Below are 11,142 nucleotides of genomic sequence, written 5' to 3' on the forward strand. Positions count from 1 at the left end.
TTACAACCAGTCGACCTCTCTCTGTGGGTTACAACCAGTCAGCCTCTCTCCTCTCACCCCTGCCACTTGAATTCCCCCCTTAGCAGGTGACTAGGGACACAGAATTTCCTTGGTTTGTCCCCATTTCATATTTCCACATCTCCCACTTTTTCCAGGAAGGCCTGCAAACTTGGCCCATACTCTGAGATTTCCAATTTGATTGGAAATGGAGATATGAACAGGAGATAGAACCTCCTGTTTTCCTGTCAGATGACCTACAACAGAGCTCTCTTTAAAATTGGTAGAGGGTGTTGGCTTCTCCCTGGGGGAGGCAGTGAGCCCTTGCTTGGTAATATAAATTATATATTTATATCAATGCATATATAACATACAAATATATAAACCATATATTTACATTTGTATTATGGATATAAATAGATGAGGCATTACTATATAATTATATAGTACAATATAATCGATAATATGTTATTTTTAAACATCGATTATATGTTCGTTTGTTTTTTGCAGTACTGGGGATGAAACCCAGGGGTTTTCCACCTCCAAGCTACACCTCCAGCTCTATTTTTTATCCTTTTTTTTTGAAACAGGGTCTCACTAAGTTGCAGAGGACCTCATTAAGTAGCTGAGGCTGGCCAAGAACCAGGATCCTCCTGTCTCGGCCTCCCAAATGCTGGAATTACAAGCGTGCACCATCACACCCGGCTAGGTAAATATGTTACTATATATAGTATTTATATAATATTGTCTGGATATATTTATGCTATACATATATAGTCATATATAGTTATACAAATATTGCCTAGGACATACTTATACTTAAAAAGTATAGTTGGGAGTAGTGATGCATGCTTGTAATCCCAGTGCTTGGGAGGCTGAGACAGGAGGATCGCAGGTTCACAGCCAGCCTCAGCTGCTTAGTGAGGCTTTGCATACTTAGTAAGACCCTGTTGCAAAATGAAGAATAAAATATCGGGGCTAGGGTGTAGCTCGGAGGTAGAATGCCTCTGGGTTCAATACCCAGTACCACAACTTAAAAATAATAATAATAATTCGCCAGGCATGGTGGCCCATGTTTGTAATCCCAGTGCCTGGGAGGATGAGACAGAACAATCGCATAGGTTTGAAGCCAGCCTCAGCTACTTAGTGAGGCTCTCAGCAACTTAGTAAGACCCTGTTTACAAATAAAGTATAAAATAGGTCTCAGAGTATAGCCCGGAGGTAGAAAAGCCCCTGGGTTCCACCCCTAGTACCACAAAAAAAATTTTTTTTAATAATTTATTGTCTGGGCCGGGCGTGATGGCGCACGCTTGTAATCCCCGCGCTTGGGAAGCAGAAACAGGAGGATCGCGCAGGTTCGAAGCCAGCCGCGCGCTGGCTTAGGAGACCCTGTTTCCAAATAAAAATGTAAAAATAGGTCTGGGAATGTAGCCCGGAGGTAGAAGGGCTTCCAGAAACCCCAGTACCACCAAAAAAATAAATAAAATTAATAATAAAAAAAAATAATAATAATAATAATAATTCATTGTCTGAAATTCAATTGAGCATTTCAGCTCACTAATGAGTTCTTCTTTCTTTTATTTCTTTTCTTTTTATTTTTGTGGTACTGGGGATTGAACCTAGGGACATTCTATCTCTGAGCTACACCCCCAGCCCTAGTTTTTATTCTTTATTTTGAATCAGGGTCTCACTAAGCTGTGGAGGGCCTCACTAAGTAGCTGAGGCTGATCTGAAACCTGCGATCCTCCTGTCTCAGTCTCCCAAGTACCGGGATTACAAGAGTGCACCACCATACTCACCTACGTGTTCTTCTTTCTTTGGCCTTGATTAGTGAGGAAATCTGGAGAACAGTAGTATTTTGGACCAGTGAGGCTCGGAGCAGGTGGCCAAAGCTTCATATTGTGACTGGCTCCCTGGAACTGTGCAGGAAGGATTTGATCCATCTACAAGCAGCTACGCTCCGGGACACATGGCCACTGGAACTGGCTTCGAGGTCAGGCTCCCCTAAGCAAGCTGGTTCCCTCCAGACAATAGGACTGCCTTCTGCTCTCCCATCTCTCAGGTGGGTCAGGGCAGGCCCACTACCCGGGTGGGTCCTCCTAAGGCGCCCTGTCTCCTGTGGTGCCCCCCACTATGTCTGCCCGGGGGCCACACTGGGATGCTCAGAATCCCAGAGACAGGTGCGCTCACCCCCCCTCCTCTGAACACACATCACACCCATCATCCCAGCGGGGACCGCACTGTGGGCTCCAAGGCTCCCATGACCTGGGGAGGAGGACCTCCGAAGCCACCGTCCTCCCTTCCTTCCTGTAGACTCAGCTATCTGACACTGTGCTCCCTGATGCCAGATGCCACTAGATGGATATTTCTGTCTGCCAGGAAGCCAAGCAGAGATTCCAGATGCTGGCCCCAACACAGACCACGCCCACAGATGGGCAGGGTTGGAAGCCACACCCCACAGGGTGAAAACCCTGCCGGGCCCACTGAGTCCCATTTCTCACCAGGAGTCCCCTGTAAGGCAACTAGGTACTCCCCTACATTTCAAAGCACTCCAAGTTAAAAAAAAAACACTAAAATTTTTCTCTCTGAGTAGTTTTCTTATAATTGATCAAACCAATCCATAACTGTGTTGAAGGGCAAATAATTGTCCTTTCACTCCAAGCCTGTGGAAGTGATTTACTAAAGTTACCGGTTGCTTCTGACACTAGTTTAACCAACCTCCCTCCTGTCCAGTAACCTTATTACAGCAGTTTAGACAAATTCACATGTGCTTTTATCCCAAAGGAGTATTTTACTGATCTTAGTAGGTAATTTTAAAATGAGCAATATATTCTCAATTATTGATAATATTACTAGTAGATTTGTATTTTCCTCCCTCTCTGGAGGGCCAGATTGGGTTTCCTAAGGCTGTTCTCTGGGCAGGAGTGGACTTCAGCGGCCAGGTGTGGTGGCGCAGGCCTGTAATCCCTGTACGTGGGAGGCTGAAGCAGGAGAGGAGGTCCAAAGACAGCAGCTTAGTCTTAGTGGGACCCTGTTTCCAAATAAAAAATATAAAAGGCTAGGGGCGTATCTCGGAGGTGGAATCTCCAGTATCAAAAATAATGTCAGCAGAGGAAAAATACTGGCTTCTTCCATTTACCTTCACTGACCTCCAGGGGACAGCAGAGCCAGGAAAAACAATAATACTGGGCTGTGCCTCGGGGTCCTGCAGATTCCACTGCCCAGCTGATGGGCCAGGGAATTCTAGTTGCTCTGATGCCCAGGATTCTGCAGCCACATCCTCTGAGGCTCCCAAGGCCTCTCCTCAACAGCTAGGCTGCAGTTCAAAGGTCTGGCGGAGGCATGTCCAGTTCCAGGAGGAAGCCAGGTGACAGGCCCAGGGCTTCCCTGTGAACTCAAAGACTACTCGGGGAATCCAGACTGCTGAGCCTGAAGCCCACGTCCTCCACCTCCACAGAGCCGGCCTTGGCACAGCACTCGGGTTTCCTCATCTGCCAAATGTGGTTAGCAGCCACCGAGAGGATTAAACGAATACATGTATGTTGGTCACTGACAACAATTTCCAAATGCCTGCCCCTCTGTCACCTGACTCCAGACTATTTTTGGAAAAGTCGAGATTCTGTGTAGAATTGTATTTTAATAAATTATTATTGGGATTTAATTTAGATTCATATTGTATGTTTCAAAATGATAATATCTAGCAGTTGCTTTGAGTTGTTAATTTGAATAAAGTGTTGTTGGGGTAGTAGATTTTCTCTGTGGCTATAAACAGGAGTATATAAAGCATGGTTTCAATTTTTATAACTCTAGATATAATAAGATGCTTTTGCCCAGTGTGGTGGCGCATAGTTGAAATCCCAGTATTTGGGAGGCTGAGACAGGAAGACTGCAGGTTCAAAGACAGCCTTAGCAAACAGTGAGAATCTCACCAACCTAGCAAGACCCTGTTTCAAAATAAAAAATAAATAGCCTGGGAGTGTAGCTTGGAGGTAGAATACCACTGGGTTCAATCCACAGTGCCACAAAAAAAGATATTTTCAGTGCTAACCCACACTAGACATGATTCAAAATCTACAATGAATCATAAATATTACTGTATTAGAGCTCTCTAGGAGACAAGAAACTATACAAATTAGTATTGGAGTATTCTATCTCTGAGCTGTACCTCTAGCTCTATTTTATTTCTAATATTGAATCAGGGTCTTGCTTCAAAAAGAACCTTCACTAAGTTGTTGACGGCCTTGCTGAGGCTGGCCTTGAACCTACAATCCTCCTGACTCAGCCTCCCAAGTCGAGGGATTACAGGAACGTGACAACACACCGGGCTGCTTTAGGCCTTTCCATGTATTCACCTGCTTTGTTTTCCCCACACTGTTGTCTACTCAGGCAGCTCCAGATGACATCTGCCTACCTTGGGTAGTGGGAGCCTGAGCTGAATTTAGACCTGAGGTGATCTCTAGAGATGTGCTGAAGTCAGAATGGAGAGCTAACTGGGCTGGGGGCATAGCTCAGGGCACGGTACTTGCCTAGAATTGGCAAGCCCTGGGCTTAATCCCAAGAGGAGGGCCAACAGCGATGCGAGCAGTAGATGCTCAATAAGACTAGTTCTGACTCTCCTTCCAACATTTCACCTCCATTGAGTAGGGGCTTGTTGTTGTTGTTGTTGTTGTTGTTTATTTGTGTTTTGTTGTTGTTGTTGTTGTTGTTGTTGTTGTTTATTTGTGTTTTTGTTTGTTTTGTTTTGTTTTGGTGGTACTGGGGGTGGAACCCAGAGGCTTTCTACCTCCGGGCTATACTCCCAGACCTTTTTTATATTTTATTTGGAAACAGGGTCTCACTAAGTTGCTGAGAGCCTCACTAAGTAGCTGAGGCTGGCTTCGAACCCGTGCGATCCTCCTGTCTCGGCCTCCCAAGCGCGGGGATTACAAGCGTGCACCACCACGCCCGGCTTTTATTTGTTTTTTTACTCTAGGTAAACTGAACTTACTTCCTCTTTTCTCACAGGGGATATACTAAAGGAATGGAGATGAGAAAGATTTATTTATCCACGGCTCCCACGGCTAGTCCTTGTAATGTTCCAGCTGTTTGCTTGCAACTCTTTATCCTTCTCCCTAGCTCTCCCTGGGGTCTCTGCAAGACTGCAGTGTGCCTTTGCGCAAAATAGAAAAAGACTCTTCCCCAAACAGCACTTAATCTGGCAAATTTGGAAAGGGCGCTTACTCAGGCTCACCCTGGTGCAGTACGTGAAAGGCACCTCCAGCAGAGAAGGGCCCCAGCACTCCCTAAAGGTAGAAGCCAACAAGGAAGACCAGCAACGCAAGCAGCAGCCTGCTGTGGAAGACAGAGCCCCTGGTCACCGCTACCACCCCAGAGCTGAGGAGGGCCCCGAGCCTGACTCTCCTGCCCTCCTCTGCAGCAGCCCACACACATCTGGTTCTGCCATGACCAGCTTATAGAGAGATTCCTTCCCTTCCTCCAAAGAACTTTCCACGGACCTTTGGAATCTTTCATCTAAATCCCAGTCTAGGGTTGAGGTCCTGCTCTAAAACCACCAAGCAGTGACTCGGGCTTTCTGGAGGGATAATTTTTCTCAACAACTGCTGAGTTTACTTTTGGTTAAGTCCCGCGGCTTTGCCTGTGGGATATCTGAAACTCTTGACACTGCCCCACAACCCCAGCAAACTCTCAGGATCCAATTAGTAAATACACTCCATTGTCACTGAAGGGAAAACCACTGCCGTGCTATTTAGCCTTGACACCGAAATAGTAAATGATACTGTGGGAACCGCAGCACATCCAGAACAGGCCATCCGCAAGAGGCAAGCCGCCTCTTCTGAGACGCCCTGCCCTCTAAGATGGGAATTTGGGGACGATGCGTCTGGAAATGATCATTTTCCCCACTAGTGACAGCGTTCAGTACCACATAAGAAATGAAATTGAAGCATTGATCTTATTCTTCAAATATAGGATAGCTTCGATATTAAAATTAACATATAAATTTAGCATCCATCTTATTTTCGACTTGCTTCTGCTGAGTAAATGCATATATAAAGAATGAATCACTGAAACAGTATACAGGGAAATCAAGTTCATTTTTCAAATATGTCAGTTCAAATGCAGTCAGAGCCTGTTTTCTGGGCACCCAACAAATGTTCCCAAGATGCCCCCTCCCACCCCCTCTGGCCTGATCTATCCACAGGGCAAGCCGGGGACCTTGGGAGTGGAGCTGTGCAGCTCGAGCAATATCAGACTGCTACACCTCTCAACCCCTTCTCTAGTCCTATTTCTTTGCATAAATCTTGAGAGTTCTTTAATTCTTAGAACCCTATCAATTAGCTTAAAATCCTGGACCAGTGGTCCAGAATCTCTGCCCCTTTTCCCCGGTACCTATGGCCTCCCCAATTGTCCTGCCATGATTTTTTTTTTTCTTTTTAGTGGTACTGGGTGTGAAACCCAGGGGCTTTTTACCTCCGGCCTATACTCCCAGACCTATTTTTTATATTTTATATTTGGAAGCAGGGTCTCACTAAGTTGCTGAGAGCCTAAGTAGCTGACGCTGGCTTTGAACCTGTGCGATCCTCCTGTCTCCGCCTCCCAAGCACGGGGATTACAAGTGTGCGCCACCACGCCCAGCTTGCCCTGCCATGAATTTTAACCACAGCTATCTACCTGGCCAACATATGGCTCCTCAAGTCATCTGTGAAACTACTCTTTCCCCATCAAGAGTGTTGATACCTCTTAAAACTCACAGCTCCAGGGCAAAGCCTATTCCCAGATGTCACTAATAAACTGAGGATCACAGAGTAACTGGAAGAATCGGCAGCATAAAAAAAAAAAAAAAACTGGCCCTCCCCTTGGAAAGAGGGTAGTCTGGTCCCTTACCAACTATGTTTCTAGAAAGAGGCATTTCTGACTCCATATGTATATTCAATCTAATAATTGAAGCTGAGGCCAAAGCTATTTGAACTAGTGCCAGGGTTTATGTTTAGCCTGCTTATATGCTGATAGAGATGGATGCATAGAGTTGATATCCCACCGTTCTCTTTCTTGGCATAGATCTGAGAAGAAAACCCAAGGACATGAGGAAGAGGGACGTCATCCTCTAATCTTAATGAATTTGTAGAGTACCTGAAAAGGATAAGACTGTCCTGTTAGGCTACCAGGGATTCCAACTCGTCATGTGCCACCCAGGAATCTGCAACTGGAAATGGAGCATCAGGCCCATGAACCATTCTGGGACAGAATGATATAGAACACGTCTAACCCACTCGCAGCACCCTTAGATGAATAAAGGTCTTATACTAAGAGGAGGAGCTAGCTGGGCATGGTGGAGCACACTTGTAATCCCAGTACTTGGGAGGCTGAGACAGGAGGATTCCAGGTTCATGGCTAGCCTCAGCTACTTAGGCCCTCCACAACTTAGATCCTGATTCAAAACAAAAAATAAAAAATTGGGCTGGGGGTGTAGCTGGGAGGCAGAATGTCCCTGGGTTCAATCAGAAGAAGGAAAAGAAGGAAGAAGAAGAAGAAGAAGAAGAAGAAGAAGAAGAAGAAGAAGAAGAAGAAGAAGAAGAAGAAGAAGAAGAAGAAGGAGGAGGAGGAGGAGGAGGAGGAGGAGGAGGAGGAGGAGGAGGAGGAGGAGGAGGAGGAGAGGAGGAGGGGGAGGAAGGGAGGAGGAGGGGGGAGGAAGGGAGGAGGAGGAGAGCAGACTCTCACCAGAAAGGAAGAGAGGTGCTGTGGCTTAATGCCAACTATCTTTCTGTCAGACTGGACTGGCTTCTGGGTCCAACACCAGTCAAGGTAAGCTGGAAGTGGATAGCCAAGCACCCAGATGTTCTGTCTGAGTGACAGACCGGATGCAACTAGAGGCTGGGTGGTTTTGTTCTCTGCATTTAGATGTCCAGCTTCAGGTGAAGGAGTCAGTGCTTATGGGCAGATGGTCTTCCGTTCTATCGAACTCTACATGTGAGGTAGGATGGTCTTTGAAAGCTGAGTTAGAATCTAAGAGGTTTTGCCATTTTAACCAGAGAGGATGTTGCCAGCAGGGCCGCAGAAGAAGAACTGGATGCTGGAGGTGAGACAAGGGAGCGTAGCAACCAGTTTCTCACCTGGGGCCTCTGACCACTCTTACGCCCTGTTTTTGATTCTTTATTTTGAAGCCGGGTCTCACTGAGTTGCAAAGGACCTCACTAAGTAGCTGAGGCTGGCCAAGAACCAGGATCCTCCAGTCTCCGCCTCCTGAATGCTGGGATGACAAGGGAGTTGGTTCACAAAGGAGGTATCACTGATGCTTGTCTCATAAGTGTGGGTAAACTGTGAAATGCCTTTCAAAATACATTTGTTCTTAGCCGGACGTGGTGGTGCACGCTTGTAATCTTGGCACTTGGGAGGCGGAGACAGGAGGATCACGCCGGTTCGAAGCCAGCCGCGCTGGCTAAAGAGACCCTGTTTCCAAATAAAAATATAAAATGGGTCTGGTAGTGTAGCCCGGATGTAGAAAGGTTCCATCCCCAGTACCACCAAAAAATAATAATAATAATAATAATAATAATAATAATAATAATAATACATTTGTTTTTGGCAGCCCAGACATCAGCTCATCACAGCCGCAGAACACCCCGGACGTGTGTCTTTAGAATCAGGTACAAATCATTCTCTTTACTCTCTCACTTTCTCCTTTATGTGAACCCTAACTAATGACACACAACCTCGCCCACAAACTGCACTGACCTGTAAACACTCTAGTAACTATGTCTATTAAATATATGTATAAGCCGGCATGGTGGCACACGCTTGTAATCCACCGCTTGGGAGGCTGAGACAGGAGGATTGCACAGGTTCGAAGCCAGCCTCAGCTACTTAGTGCGGCTCTCAGCATCTTAGTGAGACCCTGTTTCCAAATAAAGTATAAAATAGGTCTGGGAGTATAGCTCAGAGGTAGAAAAGCCCCTGGGTTCCACGCCCAGTACCACCAAAAATAAGTAAATAAATATATATGTATTATATATATAATATATATATATATTTATATTAGCCCAATTAGTGTTAAGAAACTTCGTTACATCAAAGACTTCTCATACCAGAAATGGCCCATGGGAACAAAAATGAGATTTTCTTTTATTTTGAAGAAGACCCCTTGCCCTGTGGCCACTTGAGGCTGGGAGCATCTGAGGCTGAGCACCGGCCCTTCGAGAGCCTCTCAAGACTTATGCTTGCCTCAGGAGCTCTCTCTTTGCATCCTTGTCCTGTAGAGGGTTTTAATTATTTGCTTATTTACTTACCCATTCACGTTCATAGCTTTATTGTCTGACCTAAGCAGTCGCGCCATTCAAGCACTCTGAAGAATGGAAACAGTGAGTCAGAGAAGTGTCTGGTAGGAAAAGCCGGGGCGAGGTGGTGCACTCTTGTAATCCCAGCATTTGGGAGGCTGAGACAGGAAGATCGCAGACAGCCTCGGCTACTTAGTGAGGCCCTTTGCAACTCAGTGAGACCTTGTTTCAAAAATAAAGACTAAAAATATAGGGCTGGGGGTGTAGCTCGGAGGTAGAATGCCCCTGGGTTCCATCCCCAATACTGAAAAAAAAAAAAAAATGTGGCTGGTAGGGCGCCACTGAGTATTACTGGAGGCTGAAAAAAGAGGATTGCAGGTTCAAGGACAACCTTGCCAACATAATGAGACACTGTTTCAAAATAAAAAATTTAAAAATGGCTGGGGGCATAGGTAGAACACTACTGATTTAATCAGAAAGGAAGAAAGGAGGGAAGAGACGAAGGGAAGGAAAGAAAATTCTCTCTAAAAAAGAGCTGAGAGAGCCTGGTGTGGCAGTGGTGCACACCTGTAATTCCAGTATTTGGGATGTTGAGACCAGAGGATAGCAAGTTCATGGCCAGCCTCAGCAACTTATTGAGGGCTTCAGCAACTTGGTGAGAACCTATTTCAAAAAATAAAATAAAATAGGTCCGCGTGTGTACCTCAAAAGTAGAATTCTTTGAGCTACACCCCCAGTCCTATTTCGCTTTTTTAGTCTGAAACAGCATCTCACTAGGTTGTGGAGGGCCTCATTAAGATGCTGGGGCTGATTGAGAACCTGTGATCCTCCTCTCTCAGGCTCCAAAGTACTGCGATTACAGGTGTATACATCACACCCGTATTTATTGTTTTTAGTGGGATCCTCTATTATAATCCCCTGCTTATCTTGGGCTCATAACTTGGATAATGATTTGGAGAGTACCTTGTATTACACTTAGTAGGCACTCACTTCATAAATATTTGTTGGAGAAATGAATGGATGGAAGAAAACATTAACTCTATTCTTCACCATTTTTTTCAGTCCTGATTACAAACCTGAAACTTTGTCATTCTTATTTTTCAAAGAATGTCTTGCTTAACTGAGAGCGTGGTTCCTGACCCATGGCTTGGTGTGTAGCTTTCACATTAGGTCTCTATATTTAGAGATCCTTTCCACAGGTAGAAATGACATAAACCAAGATCGTATCCTTAGTTTATTTTTTCTAGAGTCCTTAGCATGCTACATTAACCTGACAAAGCTTAATCTTGTGTTCATTTCACAATACATTCCATGCAGTTCACAGCTGTGATTGGTTTTACATTGACATTACACATGTTTCGATTCAGCCATGTGAAAATAATAATTCTTAATGGAGTTTGTCTCTGAAACCTATCCAAGCTTAAATAAGCATATGAGCAGTTCACTCTATTCTGAAGTGCAGTCTCTCTTTAAAATGCAAGAAGGATTTTTAGTGTGCGAATATAATGTCCCTGTTGATAGTCCATTTGCAACCAAACCACTTCCTTTAGGTCTCACGCATCCTGAGGAATCCTCTTTTACGCAAATGCCTTCAAGTATACTATTTCATTTAATATTCCAGCAAGACTGACCTTCGGCTTCACATCCCCAAATAAATCTCCCCGGACCCAGCCTTCCCAAGACTATTCTTAGCATTAGACTCTCTTTGACAACAACATTCAGCACGAAAGCCAGAGAGCCGAGCTATTTGGCATTTTCCAGTGAAGTGCAAGAAATTAAATAAGTTATGTTTTTATTGCTAATGTATAGAATATCAAGCACAGTCACTTTGTCAAACAGAAGGAAAGGGTAGATACGCGCGAGGGGGCCCCAGGGT

The sequence above is a fragment of the Muscardinus avellanarius genome (genome assembly GCF_963383645.1).
Source record: "Muscardinus avellanarius genome assembly, chromosome: 13".
NCBI lineage: Eukaryota > Metazoa > Chordata > Mammalia > Rodentia > Gliridae > Muscardinus > Muscardinus avellanarius.